This window comes from Oryzias latipes, chromosome 3 (assembly GCF_053564925.1).
Source record: "Oryzias latipes strain Hd-rR chromosome 3, Olatipes_Hd-rR_3.1".
NCBI lineage: Eukaryota > Metazoa > Chordata > Actinopteri > Beloniformes > Adrianichthyidae > Oryzias > Oryzias latipes.
Window position 1 is genome coordinate 7,878,305 of NC_136239.1, and position 19,701 is coordinate 7,898,005.

Consider the following 19,701-nt stretch of genomic DNA (forward strand, 5'->3'; position numbering starts at 1 on the left):
TCATGCAGGTGTTGCCGTGTGGTTCCACGTATCCCTTAATCCAGTGTTTTTCAACCAGTGTGCCGCGGCACACTAGTGTGCCGTGGGAGATGGTCAAGTGTGCCGTGGGAAATTGCCCTCATTAACTGATCTAAAAACATTTCCCATCTCCAGGATTTCAGTTCTTTGTTTATCCCAACAGGCCCTGATAAAACACTAAGAAATTGGGAATATGAAAGATCATAAAATACTTTTTTCTTTGTGTTTATTTGATTCTATTCAATACATTTTGATAAGGATGACGATACCGCGATTTAGCCGCAGCTTTAGCTGTTAGGAAATGTTCCGCCCCTTTAACTGTCTCCACCAATCATTCTTGGGATCTTAATCACATGTCATCAGTCTGACCAATCAGAAGTGGTTAAAGTCTTCACTTCCTTGTTCTGAATTCTGCTGAAAATTCGCTCAGTTCTAACAAAAATACCAGTTAAAGCTCGTCTTTAGCGGTGTAGCTTTCCACAGAATCCGGTGTCGGACCGTGGAACAAGTGAACAAAACAATGAAGCTCAGAGACGCTAGTCTGTCTGCGTTCGGCGGATTATTGAACTACATCTCCCATGATGCATTTGGTTATTAAAGTGACAGTGTGAGCGTCTGGGTGCACGACTATCTCCTCTTAACGTCGTGAAACCACAACGACCACAAATCAAACGGTTTTTAAATCTTTTAACTTAACTTTTATTACATCTTTAAAAAAACAGCTGCAGCTTCCAGCTTTTTCTGCCACAGTTATCACAAAAATGCATGTGAGATCATGAAGGGACTGTGGACCAATCCAGACCGAGTTTCTCCTTTTTTTTTTTTTTTTTTGAATGCCGGTGTGCCGTGTACGGAGCCCGTGTCCTGACATTAAGATATAAAAATATATCTTGTTCCCACAGATTAATATCTTGTTCCCACAGGTTATTATGTCGTTCGCACGAAATACTATTCCGTTCCCACAAGATACTATTCCGTTCCCACAAGATACTATTGCGTTCCCTCAAAATACTATTCCGTTCCCTCGAAATGATTAACTCGTGCGAACGCAATAATTATGTCGTTCGAACGCAATAATTAATCCGTTCGAACGCAATAATTATTGGCGTCATAAGTCATACACACGGATATGCTCTCTGTACGCCGGCAAAAGCCGCTTTCAGCGGTAACTTCCGTGTCGCTGTGACCCATATTCGTTCAAAAAAGGAACATGAAAAACAAAAATGATCACTTTATTACCGTCTCAATGAATATAAGAAAAATATCAAAAGATTTATGATAACTAGGCTGCTTTGTCATACGATAGCTCCTGCTAGGCTACTACTAGCTCCGCCGCAGAGCTCTCTGATCATGTATGCCGGCATTTGGGCAACTGGCTGGTCTGTTGTCAGACAGCTGATATTGTAGTTTTGTAGTTTAGGGTCGAATAGGAATAATAATATTCAGGACTTGTCTTTTATTAACTTTAGCAGTCAGTATCTTTACATTCGAAGGCTATTAGGCTACATGCTAACTGACTAGCCGATCATTTCCTGTTATTAATTTACGTCATAGATTTACAGCAGATACCTTCACATTTCTGTCTGTGTGTGTCTCATTACAATGCATTGAAGACAATGAGGATGTTTAGAGAACAGATTTATTTATTTTAAAAAGCACAGAAGCATCCATCGTATTCACGTTCACATCATCTGGTACGCCCTCAGTCATCTTGCTGCAAAAGCCGCTTCCTGCCGCTACTTCCGTGTCTCTGTGAGCATTCAATAGGGGTAAAAATAAAAGCAAGAATGGTCGATCTGTTATTTTTCTCGATGAAAATCTGAAAAATATATTAAGCTGGATGCTTCGCCTAAAGCACTTACCTTTAGCTTGTAGCATAACAACAATAGCAGTACGTCCCGTTTCCCAGCGTGCTTTGCTGCCAATCACTGGCCAATCACTGTGTCCCTGTGACCAAGGTCTAACAACAAGACCAATGATTGGCCAGTGATTGCCGGCATACATGATCAGAGAGCTCTGCAGCGGAGCTAGTAGTAGCCTAGCAGGAGCTATCGTATGACAAAGCAGCCTAGTTATCATAAATCTTTTGATATTTTTCTTATATTCATTGAGACAGTAATAAAGAGATCATTTTTGTTTTTCATGTTCCTTTTTTGAACGAATATGGGTCACAGAGACACGGAAGTTACCGCTGAAAGCGGCTTTTGCCGGCGTACAGAGAGCATATCCGCGTGAATGACTTATGACGTGAATAATTATTGCGTTCGAACGGATTAATTATTGCGTTCGAACGACATAATTATTGCGTTCGCACGAGTTAATCATTTCGAGGGAACGGAATAGTATTTTGAGGGAACGCAATAGTATCTTGTGGGAACGGACTAGTATCTTGTGGGAACGGAATAGTATTTCGTGCGAACGACATAATAACCTGTGGGAACAAGATATATTTTTATATCTTAATGTCAGGACACGGGCTCCGTAGCCGCGGGATTTTTGTCGAGGTTGAAGTGTGCCGTGGCTCACAAAAGGTTGAAAAACACTGCCTTAATCCTCCACTTGGTTCTTTTGTTGTGTTCTCCTTTTCGTATTAGCCCGATGTTTTATTTATGACAGACTCGTTCAGCAGAGAAACTGAAAGGAGCAAAGAGGGGGATGAGAGGAGAGAGAATGCAAATAAATTAAAGTGATTATAAAAGAGTGACGGTAGGAAACCCGAGATAGGACAGGAAGATGTATCTCATGATATTAAAGTAATAACTGTAGCGGTAAACACTGCTGGCTGAGGGATGTCATGTGTTCTAAACGGCACATTTCGATGCTTTTTAGTTTCGCCAGTATTTCTGAACTTTACCATCATGATGTTTTTCTATCTATGAGCCTCTGCTCACAGCATGTGTGCTCTTGCGCGCTGTTCAGAGAGAAGGCTAAAGCATCAGACTCCCGCTCTGTGTTTCCCCCAGTGGACATGGTAAATGACACAATTAGATTATTTATGAGTGAGAATACTCATAGGGGGCCGTGGATTCCATGTATTTATGCACCATTACTTAAGGAGCTGTCATGACTGCGGCAGATTTGTGAGCATTTTACTGCCGGCAGACTCTGAGCAGGAGGAGAGGCAGAGCTCAGCTTCTGGCGCTCAGAGCCACGCCTCCTTTGACAGTAGAACAGCGCGAAAACACAGGACCTTTCTAATCTGAGTTCATTCACCATCAGTCAATGCTTCCACACAAAAACAAACAGTGTTTCAATCCAACTGATTTGGTTTTTGTTTCAGTGCCTGAAATGCAAACGTGAGTGTGATGGCTGTTGTAGGTGGCAGCCAGGTGGCTGCCCCAGCTGTGTGTTCACCCCTGGTATGGAGCTGTCCCTGAGCATTCTGGGACAGCAGACACATGGAGTGGGAAGGAGGTGTTTATTAGGAGCATGTCAGCAGCACAAGCCCACAGATTCCCATTAGCTGTTCAGGTGCTTTACTGGGGGCATTGTACTGACACCAAAGAAAGGGGGAGGAAGATCAACCTCAGCGAGGTACATAGCAGAACTCAAAGCCACCGGAAAGACCTGGATTTTGAAGGCTTCTATGTCATGGAAGAGAAACTGCTGCCTATTTAACAAATCATGTCATTAGCCAATGAGGCGTCTCATCGTTACGCAGTCTTGAAATGAGAGGAACACAACCAGGAGTTGACAGTGGTGTGTTAGTCTTAGACAAAGAAGTTACAGCACTACCAATTAGTTTGAAGTTTTAAAACGGCTTGTTAGCAGCTTTCGGACGTTTTTTGCTTTATTAAGCCTTATTCACAACTGCCCTTACGGGTGAATAAGGGCTGTGTGCAAGTGAAAAATGGGCAAAAATGTAATAAAATATCAACGTCATGGACTACTCAATGAGCCTGTAGAGCAAAATGGGCATGCTGCGAACAACAGGTTGTAGTGAACAGTAAGTGAGGGAGAAGTAGGTCAGACGCAAGAACATCGTACAGACTTCTCATTTTTTCAACTTCCCAAAGCCTTCACACTGCGCCAGTGCTGTTCAAGAATGTAATGTGTTTGGACATCCCACGGGCGTCCTACAGGCACCTTTGGTTACATTACTTACTATTACACCTTACTAATAAATAAATTGTGGCATGAACGTACAACAGCATCACCCATACATCATAGGCGTATGTAACTTCTCTTTGCCCTACGAATACTTCTGCCACACTCACCACAAACACGAAAATCATATGCTCCATTTTTATGATGTCCCTTAAGAGGCTCAAGGGAACTACTAGTTATGCTTGAACTCCTCTCTACAACCCTCCATGGGCCAAGACCACCCAAAAACCTGCAGCACCCATATGGGTGCGTGTGACTACGGCTAAAGCCTTTTACATTGTTGTAGACCACATTCCTTTATGACCTTTTCTTTGAGCAGACTGAGGTAGGTAGGTTGCTGAAATTGGGTCAGAAACACCTTTGTTATTGTTTTACTGCTGTTGTGGTCGTGTTGCATGGCCTCATTTTAGCCGAGCTTTGTGTTGTTCAACTGATGGCCTCACATTTCAACAATGATACCAGGGAGAGCAGCAGAGTTCGTAGTCAAGTCAGTGACTGAGATATCCAGATGAGCACACCCTTCTCCTCCACACTTGACAGCTGATGTGATGTGATTTTATGCTTTGTTCAATGAAATCACCTAAACATGTTCACAAATACTTATCTGTCCACCTTTCAAGAAATGTTTGTTAATCTTAAGTGTACGGTAGTTGTAGGATGTCCCTTGAGCAAAGGGGGCTTTGCCTGACACATGAACTTTTCTTTTAGCTTCTTGGTGCAGCTAGATTTCTGGATGAATGTGGCCGGATAGCTCAGATAGTTTAGTGCAGGACTGGCACATGGAAAACCAGAGTTTGATTCCCAGGGGGGCGCGATGAGCTTCTAGTGTGGGTCCTTGGCCCCAAGTCTGAGTCTGCCATGTGCTGGTCACCGGCCCGGATAGAATACAGAGTTGGTTTCCGGAAGAGCATTCGGCATACAAATCTCTACCAGAACAGGCCGTTCCGGCCTCTGTAGTATTATGCCAAAAGGTGAACGAGAAGATTTCGGAATGAACTCTACCAATTCATACATAAAAAATGTATCAGTTTTGTTAACTTCACAGCGATAGTGCTGGGCGATATGAAAAAAAAATGTATATGACAATATAAATTCTTTCATATCACCATTATGATATAGATTACGCTATACCACAATAAAGTATCTTTTCAGTTATTCTCTGAAAAATATTTGAAAACATTTTCATTGCTTACTTTTCTATATTTTTTAAGTGATTAGTTACAAATGAGAAAAAATACATTTTAGTGCAGCAAAATCAATAAAATGAGAACAGATGTGGCTGATGTGGAGGCGTCTTCTTGCATAGTTTGCATATTGCTGTCTTCTGCTCTGCCTCGGACAAACTCCCTCTTTTGCTAAGTGTCTTTTTTCTTGAGCTGCCTGCGTTGGTGTATCTGTCTGTTTTAACTCCTGAGCTTGTCCGTCGCTCTGCACTCATGCGCTATGTAACATATTCACAGAACTTAAAGCAGCTTTACGTCGCAAAACCACAAGATGGAGTTTCTTTGCTGAAAATCGTGTTTATTTTAACTTATAGAAATTTGGAGTATCCATACTGACAAGCAAACACTTATGTAAGTGTATTTGGCTATTTAATAAAAAATGCCTGTAATAATTGATAGAATTAGGTTAGAAATGATAGAAGAGAAGTGACACAATAGAGACTTTTCCATCGCCCACATGACAAATATATCATCACATCACCCAGAACTACACAGCGGTAAAAATAAATCATGTAATTTTCTTTTAATATAACTTTTTTAAATTCAACAACTTCACCAGCTGTACCCAGGAAGTTGAAATGAAATAAATATTTTAACCATAGTATGAATTTTGTGTCTGGAAACAAAAAGTTCTGATATGCAGTTTTGACACGCGTTTGAATCTCTTTAAGACATTTGCTGAACTCAGGTTCCATATTTCAGTTAACCAAATATGAAGCAGGTCAAAGTATTCATGCACCACCTAAAACATATAGTGAAGCTGTGAGAGTGAGATGAGAAATGGGAATAGTTTTTAGAAATACACATTTTAAAAGTTGGGATAAACTGAATGAGAAGATTTGAGTCTCCCTGTGGAACCTCATTAGACAAAACTAAACCAAGTGTGAGAACCGAGATGAGAACAGAACACAGGAATATGAAATCGTTCAGCTTATTCTCCAGATTTGCCTAAACGTATCTTGCCTGGTTCGTATCAGCGACAACACCAGCAGTGTTTGTGCTCAGTTTTTCCTGTTTTCAGAGGCACTGGGCAGCTGGTTGTAGTTTATTACCTCGAAACACCTTTTTTCAGATGTAAAACATCAGCAGTCCGTTAACCTGGCAGAGAGCAGGCGGGTTAAAGGTCATCCCTCCACATCTAAAGAGGTTGCACCTGCACACGGCAACATTCATGTGTGATAGATGTTGTTTTTGAATGATTGTTTTTGTATAGGAATGAATAATTAACATCAGAATGTCATGTCTGGTAATTATCCTGGAGCTGAATGATACTAACTAATTATGGATGCATAATAGATGTTCCATTCAGTCAGTTAGCATATTAATCAACCTGACTAGGGCCATATTGAATAAAAGGGTAGACAAGATGAGGCTAACACATAGTCTGATTAATATGCACAAACAACACATCTTTCAGGAGCGCTGCTGGGCTGCTGCATGTTTCTGCTGCTTGTTTCTGCTCAGACAACATCAGTGTGAAACGAGGGTTTTTGCAGACTTTAGCTGTTTTCTTCTGTTCTGATATGAGTTTATGTTTTTAGAGGCCCTGTAGAAACTGTGAGTTTCTGTACTTTCGACTGAATGTTATCTCTGTATGGGAATATTTTGTTATTAAGTTTTTTAAACTAGCATTGATGGGTTTGATACAGATGTGTTAACAGTAACTACCGGTAATAGTTTCAGCTTTTCATTGTTAATCTTAAAGTCCCACCCTGATCTTCTTCTGATCTATTTTCAAAGTGTTCCCAGCGGTCTTGTAATTGATATTATTTTGTTTTAATCAGAATGGGTTTTTTCTAAGACATAGTTTCTGCAGAGCGGCAGGAGTTCATCAGAAATTCACCTCTGAGTTGTGGGCAGGACCGTTTACACGTCGCGACCGCACCCCACCTTCCCATCAGCCATTATTGTGAGCCATCTCCTGTTAGCTTACGGCCCCTTGCACCCCCAATCCAACATTATTGGTGCAACAATAATGGTGAGCAATAATGGACCTTTCAAGCCGTACAGTTTGGTCCAGATTCCAGATCAGACGAGAAAGACCAAGACGTTAGTGGGTCTAGTCGTCTACAAGCGGAGGCATCAGAATGGGAGTTTGTGGTCCGCCTAGCAGACAGCTCAGCACAACAACTGATGTAATGTGGACCCCTGACATCTTTCAAAAGTCATATATGTACATAAATGTGACCAAACAGTCTTTAACCTGTTAACAGCGAAGATGTCGCCGCCGACACCTAGATTCTTTCCTGTAACTTTTTAACCGTTCAGCGTAAATCAGGTGATTCTGTTGCTTTTCCGTAACAGAATCAGGTGATTTACGTTGACTGCTTAGGTACTTCACTAAAAAGTGTTGCATATCAGTACGCTTTTTTACACTCTACGCTGTAAACACTGAAGCTAAAGCTCCGGCGTTTAAGGGTTAAGTGACGTGTTCAGTGTGATGCTTCACATCAAAAGTTTAAAACGTTACAACGGCTTCCTTCTGGTTCCAATGACATGAAATCAATTTAAATGTCAACATGTTGGAGCCAGACGTCGTCAAAGTTGGTCTGAATTCTTGTTTCTATGGCAACCACTCTCGCCAATCAGCAGTGAGCTTGTTGGAAGGCCACACCCCTACCACTTGAAAATGGAATCTGTCTTTGAACGTTTCAGTTGAGAGCACCTACTGTTATTGAGGCATCTGATTGGTCAGTTTATAGCTTGAATTACATGCAATACAAATAAATATTATGGAAAAAAAGAGGAAGATCTAGAACAAGGTTAAAACAAGTATCAGATCAAGAATGGTTATTGTGACCAAAAGAATAACTGAGTAATAACTGTTTATTTCTCTATAGAAGTCTGTGGGATTTGTGCTCCTTGGAACCAGCGGGTACTTCCTGTTTGGAATGCAGGGGGAGGAGTCACTCAGTCCACTTAATGTTACAGATAATGAGTGAAAATGTGAAAGTTTTGTGGGACAGTTGTGACTTTAAGGAGCCATTTAAAAAAACAAAAAAACAAAGATGCATACAGACTGACTTGGAGCTCCCAGAAACCCCCTCCAGAAACCCCCTCTGCCCCCCTTCCCGCTCCTCGTCTTGTCCGGCTGTCTTTCTCATCCAGGCATACTGACACTGAAACATCACCGGCACTATTTAATTGGTTCTGTCCTGCAGAGTAAAACTGTCTGCGAGCGCTGACACGGGGGGCAGTGGGGGCGGCAGTGGGCCGGTGTGAGTGTGTTTGTGTGGGAGAATGAGGTAATGGGCTGCTTGAACAGCCCACCAATGGAAACCCTTTTCATTTGTTGTATTTCCCACAGACCTCCTAATGGATCCAGCTACTTTGTCTTCTTTTTTGTGGAGAGGCCTCCCTCTTTGCTCCTTCTGTTCAGAAAAGGACTCCTCGCACAGTAATGGAGACCCTGTGTGTGCGTTTGTGTATGTCTCACTAAATCTTGAGTGCCCTCTCCTCTTCCTGTGTGCACTTGTCTCTGGATTGGGTGTGGGTTCAGAGACCCACCTCCCCACTTTCTACATTATTCATCCTGTTTTTGCTACAAATGTGTGAGATCCTGCTGCAGTGCAGACAGCCGACGTCTTATTTAACATCAACATCAGAATTCATGATCCAGATTTTTAAGACCTGGTTTCTCTCAGATGAATTTATTTCTTGTCAGAATTTAAACAGTTTATGATTTGCTAAGTTTTTTCCCATAACATTGAGTCTGTTTGGTTCCCTCGTGTGGTGGATCCTGTAATGTCAGAAAAAGTGAGACATTTGGAAGTCTCACAAAAAATGAACAAAACCCTCTAGGAAATATTTTAACTGGACTTTGATGGTATTTTTTTTAGTATTGGTAAAATGCCAGGCTGGTGCCTTAAAGAGGCAAGGCAAAGTCATTTCACAATACTTTAGATAAAACATTAAAATAAACAGTAAAAAATATTTAGAAAGAAAGTCCCATTTTCTGTCACACACCTAAGTGGGCGAAATTTGCTGAAATTGTTGTTGTTTAAGGAGTGATCTTTACAATGTAAATGTAAAGAAAGTAAAAAACGAACCAAAAGCAGCTGAGAACAGGTGGGTCTTTACTCTGACTTTCACTGTTTCAGCTGATCTAAGGCTTTCTGGAAGTCTGTTCCAGATCTGTGGAGCATAGAAGCTGAATGCAGCTTCTCCGTGTCTGGTTTGGATCCTACGAACTGACAGAAGACCGGATCCGAATGACCGGAGAGGTCTGACCTGTTCATACTGGGTCAGGAGATCAGTCATGTATTTTGGTGCCAAACCCTTTAAAGCTTTATAATCCAGCAACAGACCTTTAAAGTCTATCCTCTGGCAGACAGGCAGCCAGTGTGAAGACCTCAAACTGGACTCATGTGGTCTACTTTTTGGTGGGCAGAGTTCTGAATAAGCTGCAGTTTTCTGACAGTTTTTTTGGCCGTAAAAACACAGTTAGAGTAGTCAAGTTGACTAAAGATAAGTGCAGGCCCTGCTTAGACATCAGATGTTTAATCCTTGAAACATTTTTAATATTTGGATTTTGTGGCCTTAATGTGTTTATTAAATTTGTGTCCATCACAGATTTCTGGTCTGAAAAGTGGAAGGAAAAAGGAAAAATCAGTCAAAGATCAGAAACACTTTTCCAGTGATTGCCTTTTGCCTTCATACAGCTACATACTTCAGTTCTTGATTGCAAGATTAGTTTACAGAATCATTATTTTGTGAGACTATGATCCTCCACAAAAACCTGCTTCTTGACACACCTCAGCAGCAAACATCTTTAGACTTCTTTCTTTTTCTTTTTGGGCATTTTTATACATAAAAATGTCAACAGAAATATTATCATCTACATTTTTCTAGTTTAATTAGTGTTCCATTTATTGTTGACACAGTTTCTTCTCACTCAAAAGTACATACATTTATTTTCAAAATGTGAAAATAAAAACGTAAGCAATGTTTACAAAGTAGGAACAGATATGGATCCTTTAAGGAATTTCTAAAGACTTTTGTCATAAATCACGGAAGCCGGTTTGTTTGCTCTGACAGAATCTGTTTTGCTGTGAAGTGCTAGAGCGACGGCGCTGTTTCTGCTGTCAGATCCCTTCAGAGCTGTGAGCTGTGGCACGTTTTTTGTCTCAGATGAGTCTGACTCAGCGCCACTTCATCCTTTTTGTCTGCAGAAACAATGCATGTGAAACAGCAGGCTGCAGCGTGTCTCCACGCAGCGCTACATCCCATTAAAAGAGCTGCTCACGGTTGAATGGGATACAGCGTCTTCTGTGTACGGGGGTTCATAACCGCTGATCATATTTAATGTCTTCATTAAGAAGAGATTTATGCAGATGAGGGTAATCCACCTCCTCTCCCCCAGAGGCAGTTTTTCATGTTGTGCAGAGGGATTTTAGGGCGTTTCCCAGTTTATAAAAAAACAATCACATTGCTCAGTTACAGAGGATGTGCAGAGTGCTTAACGGAATGAATGAGGCCCCCTGGGTGAAAGCTGCTGGAGTGTGATGAGATGTTACATGGATTCACTTTTCCAATGTGTCTCTCAGATACGTCTAAGTTTCATACATTTGGCTGACGCTGCTTTGTCGTAGTTACAAAACATTTTGATTTGGATAGATGCATATATAAAGAAAGTACCTGCATGCGTCACATCTCAACTTTTTTTTCGGAAACATCGATGGCCTACGTGCTGAAGGTGCATCTTTATATTTGTATTTGACATTAAAAGTCATAACCAGTTTTCAACCACTGTGCGCTCATTTTTGAATTTGTGTTTTCAAACTGCAATAAAAATTGATACTGCTTCAGGGACTGAGAAAAGAAATGGAAGGGTTGTTGTTTTATTTGTATTTATTTATTTATTTTCATCATGTCCTGCCTAGAATTCTGTAAAAAGTGATCAATCTTTTGTCATGTTCCTGGGGCGGTTTGTGCGGTTGCCCTGAAGAGCGAATCACTCAACACCAGAACCACCAGAACAAATCAGAAAAACTAAAAATGAAGCATTACATTTTAAAAACCAAACTGACCAAACAAGATTCCAGAAAACAAAACCGTAGTTCCAAAAAAGTAAAATAAAATTTCCAAAAGAATTAAATAAAACAACCAGAAAAGATTGAGCAATACCGTTTGTTCACCTTTTCAACTGGAAGTTTTTTGGCAAGGAGATATCTTCCAGCAGACAATATTTCTGGAAGCTTCTGGCCACGCCCACTGCAAGGGTTCAATGATTTCTCTTTACTACAGTTCAGGCCACAAATCCATCTTAAATACTCAAACATCATCATCCAATCAGTCATGTTCCATAATACCTACCTTTTCCAAGTCCTTTTTTTGTTTGATTATTTTAGCAATTGGATTTCTGGAAAATTACTTGTGTCATGCTTTTACGTTTTGGTTTCTGGCATTTACTTTTGATTTTATTTTGTTTTTTTCTGTATGTGTGTTTTGTTTGGTTTTCTATTTTAATGCTTGTCTCAATAAGACACATCTGAAAACATTGAGTTTTTGGGAGAAAACAATCAGTATATAGTTATAAAGAAGTAATGAACAATGCAGCAGTTTCTTCAATCGTCCACTAGATGTCGCTGCTTTCTTCCCCCTGCACTCTAGATTGGAACTGAACGGAGCTCACCTTGACTTGTTTTGGGGCCTTTTTTTAACTGTTTCTTTAAAAATTCAAAGCACAGAAAGCTCATTTTATCAACAGAAGTGTAGTTTGTAAAGAAGTTGTGAATATTTTCCTGCTGATTTTACATCTGTCCAAGTCCTTCACTCTCAAATGATGAAAGTTCCTGAAAATCTACTGAGTTTATTTATCATTTGTTAGAACTTCAGAGAATTTAGCATGATTAGCATTTAATGACATACAGGAAGCTGACTGCATCGCAGTGTTTCATCAATGCATGTGTTCAGTGTGCGGCATTAAGAGTAACTCATTACAAAAGTAATGTATGACAGTGACATCCAGTACTCCTTATTGCTTTAATGCAGTCATAGCTAATACTGATGATTTCTTTCCTAATATGTTCAGTAACTCATATTACAACACGCTAATAGAGTTTGAAGTATAAAGTCTGTGAGGGTCTTGATAAAGAATGTTTTTGACGGTCCCTTTTTTCATTTTTTTCTGCTCGTGGTCAGTCACCTCAAGCATTCTTAAATCCATCCATCCATCTTCAGAAACTGCTGTTGCCCTTTCAGGGTCATGGGAGCTGACCCAGCTACTATTGGGTGAAAGCCATGTTCACCGTGAACGGGTGGCCTGTCTGTTGTAGAGCCACACAACCACACATGCACACCTAGAGACAATTTAGAGACACCAATTAACCTAGGAAGCATGTTTTTGGACTGTGAGAGGAAGCTGGAGTCCCCGGAGAAAACCCACGCATGCACCGGGAGAGCAACTCCACACAGAAAGGTTCCTGCTGGGATTCAAACCAGGACCTGCCTTCTAAAACAATTTTGACTTTAATTACTGGGACAAAATGTTGAGCCAATAATGTCTCACAGTTTTGAAGTCACTTACTCAAAACATTGGATTTTTTGTGTCAGTTTGTGTGGTTAGCCCCTTTTGCCCCACAGCAAGAAGGCCCCCGGTTCAAGTCCCGGCTGGGGGCCTGTAACAGAACATCAGTGTCAATGGGGGGACCTTTCAGTGTGGAGTTTGCATGTTCTCCCTGTGCATGCGTAGGTTTCCTCTGGGGACTCCGGCTTCCTCCCTCCTTCCAAAAATATGCTTTTAACATAGGTGAATCGGTTACTCTAAATTGCCCCGAGGTGTGAATGTGAGTGTGAATGGGTGTGTGATTGTGGCCCTGCGACAGACTGGCGACCTGTCCAGGGTGTACAGGGTGTACCTGCCTTTGCCTATGAGTGGCCAGGATAGGCTCCGGCAGCCCTGTGACCCCGAAAGGAACAAAATGAGTTTAGAAGATGAACGAATGTCAGTTTGTAGCTTAGATCAACTTTAGTTCATCTCAGTGTGAAATAAAACCGTCCATTTGTGCTGAGAAACCAAAAGACACAGAGTGATGGAGAACCAGCTAACTTCGAAGTGGCTCACCGGCATGTTTCTCCGTGATCAGCCCTGAGTCCTGCACACCAAGAGCTCAGGCGTAGCAGTGCAGACCAGCAAACATTTAGGAGAGTGCTATCTGTTTCGTTTAAACACAATGACAAAAGACTTGTGTTAAACCACAAACCCTAGCTTGTACTTATTGGTCTTATCCACAGTTGAAGCTCAGCCACCGCCTCACAATTTTTTAAGAGTTAACACAAAAATAGAAACAGCTTTAGACATTCTATTCTTATAATATTTGGTAAAAGTTGTATTTATGAAAAAAGACTAGTGCAGGTGTGTGTGTGTGTGTGGGTGGGTGTGTGTTTGTGAGGCGACAGCCTGTGTCCTTTGTCACATACTGTACAGATGTGCAGTGTGGGATGGAAGCGCTGCACCCTTTAATAACCCTGCCTTTTATCTCAGTGTAGGACGGCTCTAATTTAGTTGTGTTGGAACCGGCGTTTGGCGCTCGGAGAGCTGCTGCGGCTCACGCATGGCGTCCGCCATCACAAGGTGACGACCTTACACGACATCAGCTTCAGTCCAACGGCATTCCCTACTGTCCTCTGGTCTCCGCGTGGTTTTGTTTTTTACATGGCCCGGGTTTCTTCTCTTGCAAACTCTACTGCAGAATTGCCTTTAATTTTGTCATCGCTGAGTCAGCTTTTAGAACCTTGCCATCCTCCTTTTGACGGTTTCGCATGAAAGGGACAAAGCGGGTTAAGACAATGGATGGATGGATTTTGGCATGTCAAATCTTTTGCCTACTAACCCTCCTGTACGGGTGCTGTGGGGCGTCTGGGCCTGTAGATGGTCATAGTCAGGAGCGGCGGCATTTTTAAACCCTTGTGCTATCTTGTGGGGTCAAAATAACCCCACCCTTATGTGGCAACACGAGCGGTTAGGCACACCAAACAAAACTGAGGACTCAACCAGGTGGAGACGTGGTTCTGGCTTAAAAAATAGTTTTAATATAAATAATTAAAACAGAGTAAAACAAATAACATTAAGGGCCTCAAGCCCACCTGTTGATAGCACGGGTACACCACCAACACTGGAACAGAACAAACAATACCCCGTAACATGCAGGGGTATAGGTGCAAACAAGCAAAACACAGCAAACCAGTGAAGTCCCAGAGGTTGTGTACCCAAGTCCTTTTGTTACAGGTGGTCAGGAAGCGGCAGTTGTACACACACGTCACTACCGGCCTCCAACTCCCAGGAGCCCCTGCATAGTCACGTGGTTGGCCGTAGACGAAGTGGGAGGGGGGAGCGGGGGGGGGGCACGTAGAGAACACCTACGAACACTTCCACAAAAAGGACCAAAACTCTGTACAGCAGCAGCGGGTTCCACCAAACACCCAGTCAGTGGGGGAGATCACAAGGAACTGGAGCGATGCGCTCTGTTCCCATTTCGCCTCCACCCCAGTCACACGCCCACCGGCTGTATGACCTGGAGTGGTGACATCCACAGCACTGCACTTCCAGGTGCACTTCCAGGTGCAGGAACCCAGGGAGGCAGTATCAGGCAGGAATGAGCAGAAGCCGGCTCAGTCCCGCTATATAGGTGGCCTGGTGCTAATTAGCAGCACCAGGACTAGAGTGCCTACACCTGGGAGCCCAATTAACTCATCCTGCTACAGTTACATTGACGTGTTATCCATATCAGGACAAAGGTGGATAAAGGTGAAAAGAATTTCATGTAATTCATGGACACCAGTGAAGATCACAATTCATTGAAGAAAAAGGTTCAGAGCACTGTCTTGTGGGGTCTAGATGACCCAACTCCCAACGTTAAGGTGCCTTGGACAGCACAAGGGTTGCAGGGATTGCCGGTGTGTCTTGCAGTTCTCTTGGGGCTCGGATGGCCACCTCTGTGAGGACTCTGTGCTTTAGTTTGGATTGTCAGCTTGGTCATGTGTTGAGTTGTTCCCCTGTCAGTCTCTCCTGGTTCATGTTGATCATCCACAGCTGTCTTGATTTCTTCAGGCTGCTGTCATTGTCAGCTCATCTGTCCTGCTTTGCCATGTTTTTGTTGCTCCCATGGTTTTGGCTCATTTATTATGTTTTCATTTTTGTCCTCATGCCCGGTCTCCTACATATTGGGCCCTACACCTCCAGCTCCTGACAACCTTAAATGACGTCATGAAAATGGAATGTACCCTGCTTTTGGAATGAAGCGGTTTTACACTACATACAGTAAAATCACATTCACGTTCTGCGTTCACCTTTATTTACCAATTCAGGACTTCAATTTTTTTTGTTTTTGTCCAGCCAGTGTTTACTGTAAACTAACCATAGTTAAAAACGACCAGTTTTAGCTTTTTGGTGGTATATTTCTTTATTAGTTTCTATGTTATGTATTTAAATGAACATTTAACTTGGCACTAGTGGCAGATAGGTGTCATTTTATAATTTAAAGAGCTTGTTTAAAAACACCTGTTTTGGCTCCTTTGCCTTATAGTAATAAACTTAGCAGCTCTAGCTGTTTGAGCTTTTTAGGCTCCCTTTCTTAGCCTTTATACTTTCTAACTTCCTCTTTCAAACCTTCACACTTACATTTTCAATAGAAATGCAAGTTTTTCATAGCATTTGTTTATTTGATTGCTTTTATTGGCAGATGTGTTGAGACCAGAACAACCAAATCACTGAGTTTCAGAGCTGCTTGTGGGTCTGCAGCCAAAGAAAACTCATCAACCAAACTCACTCGGACCTTTTTGTTTGACTTTTTTTCTTCTTCGGGTGCTTGATGCATTGTTCCCCTCATCTTCTTGACTTTAGACATGACACTTGATGTCCTTTTGTTATGGCTGCCCTTCCTCCTCTGCGTCTCCAAGCCTTGATGTTTTATTACCCACAAGTCTATTTTTACAGTTTGTTATCCGTGAGTGAAACTTTCCTGGCAGGAGCTGCTGACTGGTGCCAGTGAGAGAAAGAAGGTCCGTTCCAGGCCTCAGCAGAAGAAATGACTCACTTCCTCTCTATGACCTGTCGTGACCCACTCACACTAACACCCTTCTGAACTCTAAGCATCTCTAAAACTGGTATGGGGGATTCATTAGATCAAAAAGATTTTATTTTCCATGCATTTTAAATTGCAGAGATGGTTCATCCTTTCATCCAAATGCTGTTTGAAAGGCCGCTGCTTGTTCTTTTCTTACAGGGAATATTGTTAGCTTAAAAAACTGTGCAATAATCCCATCTTCACCTGTGTGTTGGAGAATCGAGGGTGGGCTTACATTGTTAAAACCTTTGTTTAGATGTTAATTTTTTTTGCACTACATTCAAAACAAGTGTGATTTTAAAAGAATTCTCTGATATATGTAACTTAAGTGCAGGACGTTTAGTGATGTTCAGTGACGGATGTGGGGAAATTTTACCAAACATTGTTTTCATATATATACTTTTGTAAATTGATGCAACATTCATAACACTGAAGCTTATTTTTTATCAACTGTTGTTCTTAAATCTATAGTATTATCAATATTTTACTGTCATGAATATGCCAGACAGCTACAGCCGTTAGAGGGGCACACCCCATGTTTTCCTAAACTCTGCCTCTTCCAGCACTGCCTGCAAACAGCCTCAAATCTTCTCTTTGGCACTCGGAGCTCAGAGTTTAAGTGATGCTTAAATCACACCGCAGGACCTCAGGTCGCGTCTGACCATTGACTTAACATTGAAACTTGATGCCACTGACACATGCAGTGTGAACAGGCAGCCAGAGAGCATGCAGCATAAAAAAAAGAATCAGCTCCGGTCATTTCAGAGTCGCCTCTTTCGACTCCCTACCAGGCCATGAATCTTAGAATCCCTGATTTTGAGCATCACTACTTTTGAAGCTGTCCTCTCCTCCTCTACTTTATCTTCTTCTTTTAGAGGTTTTGGAAGTATTTTCTTAAAAAAACTCTTGTTTGAACGTTTCAAACGTCCATTTAGTGGTCTGCAACTTATTTGTTGTGTTGAAAAATCATATTTTGAAAACTAAATTTGTTAGAAAAACTGGATTAAGAGAAAGAGTCACACTGAAAGCTGACCTTTTTCTGTACTTTCTGGTTGTTATCAGTAAAGTCGAAAATGAGTTTAAAGCCATAGTTGAGCTTCTTTTTTGTATTATCTTCGTGTTGCCCTCAGTGGCTCACTGGACTCTTTCCCTCCAGTTGTCAAAGCAGTCCACACGTGAGAAAATGTGAAGCTCTGAACAACTTGCTGCTGCCACGCACGCTGAGTGCTTAATGAGCAGAAACCGCTCCTCCTGCTATTTTTTCCCTGCTTTTCAGCCTATTTCATGGATATACTGCAAAGTGAGGTGGGATGTTGCCACGGAAACAGCAGACAAAGACCATGACTAGGAACACAAGCACAAGGCTTTCTTTAGGTAGCAGCGTGCGTGTATGTTTACATGATCAATCTGGAGGCTTGTATGACAGGAGTTCATGTCCTTTGTCCTTTTTTTAATCACAGAAAAACCCTATTTACTGCTTTATGTTTGCATATTTTAATTTAATATATTTAAATATTTTCTGCACATAGAAGTAAAGTTAATGTTTTGATTTTGATTTTTTTTTTTTTGAAATTATTTATTTTAAATTAAACAGAATAATGCACAAAACAATTCAATTAGCATTCATACATTCATTCAAAGACGTATCAAACTTAGGATAATTAGATATTAAATCAAAGATTACTTGAAAGGGAGTGGAAGGAAGCCAATTTATATAATCCCACCCCTGTCCTACAGTACCCATTTTTTTTACATGTATAATCAATGTATAATGTTATATCAGCTCTGTACGTGTTTTCCATTCAATAGTTACCAACTACACTGCAAACCTGCTTGTATTGATTGAAATAACTGATTGAGTACATGTATTTCTGCCTCTGTGCATGTTAACTCTGAACCACAGCATTGTGGAACAGAGTGCAGGCTAACTGGTAAGTCTGCCGCTGTGCAGCGTCGACTTAGGGCTCCTCTTACAACAGTAATGAGACGATCGTGATGTGCGCATGCTGACGTTTGTGCATAAAGACACCCTGCAGTCGTGCCTGCTGGTGATGGACTCCAAAGACCCATTTCAAGAGTATACATGTAGCCTTTTGTGGGAAATTGCCCGTTTGCCTCCCATCTGACTGTTTGGTTCAGAGAGCAAAAAAAAACACAAACATGTAAGCATGTGGGATTTTTATAAAAACATTTGGTTATTCTGGTGTTTTTAACATGTGGCAAAGTTAAAATGAATATAACCCTTTAACATCAACAATGTCACTAAATAACATGCTCTTTGACATCCCGTAAGTCTTCGATTGTTTAGATGATCAATATTCTTTTCATATCAGCTTTCCACTGAAATGCTGCATGACGTACAGTGTTGCACAACGGCCAATTTTCTCTGCGACAGAGTCAGGTAATTTGTGATGATTGCGTAGGCACTTAACTGCTGCACAGTGTTGCATATCAGCCCATAGCTGCTTTTCTCTGCTTCAGAATTCGCTGGAATTACGTTAATTGCGTAAACGGTTACAGTACTGAAAGTAATGTCAATGCTGGAACTAAAGCTCTGGTAATAAAGGGTTAAAAGGCCAAACGAAGAAGCTGATTTGTTTAAGCGGTTTGGGTTTGTAAAAAGAGCTACAGAAAAATAAATGAACCCAGTTGCTGTGAGTAACATCCACACATCGATGGCGCCTCATCGTAGCATCTTATGTCACTGCTGCATCACACGGCTGGAATGGTGTTTTGTCTTTTTTAAATGACGACTCTGTCTTTGTTGGAGCGGCAGAATGGATTTGAAAGCATGGAGCGGCTTTCTGAGGCACACAGCTGTCCATCAGTTTTTTTCTTTTTTACTTTTTTAACTGTAGGCATGTTCTGTACTTCAGAGGATATTTAAGATGGTCTGTGGAATAAAATATTGCAGACCCTCATGCAGCATTGACTGCATCTGGAGTATATAAAGAGGAACTTGGGAATTGATCACAAATATATAGTGTGGAATATTTCCTCTGGAACGCTTAAAAAAAAACCTGAACCTAAAGCCTTGGCCACATGCACCCATATCAGTGCTGTAGGTTTTTGGGTTGTCTGGGCCCATGGCATAGTGCGTTACTGATGGTAGCCTTTGTTACTTTGGTCCCAGCTCTCTGCAGGTCATTCACTAGGTGCCCCGTGTGGTTCTGGGATTTTGCTCACGGTTCTTGTGATCATTTTGACACCACGGGTGAGATCTTGTAGGGAGCCCCAGAAGGAGGAAGATTATCAGTGGTATTGTATGGAGGTCAGAGGATCATCTT

The 19,701-nt window shown here is 41.5% G+C and overlaps 1 long non-coding RNA gene across 1 annotated transcript; it reads right to left on the reverse strand.

Moving 5' to 3' along the window:
* Positions 1-1,643: 1,643 nt before the first annotated feature.
* Positions 1,644-1,955, reverse strand: LOC144991152 (uncharacterized). Its single transcript, XR_013655079.1, has 2 exons — positions 1,881-1,955; positions 1,644-1,768 (listed from the first exon to the last, which is right to left on the reverse strand). It is a non-coding gene; the product is annotated as an uncharacterized LOC144991152 (long non-coding RNA).
* Between the last annotated feature and the right edge of the window lie 17,746 nt (positions 1,956-19,701).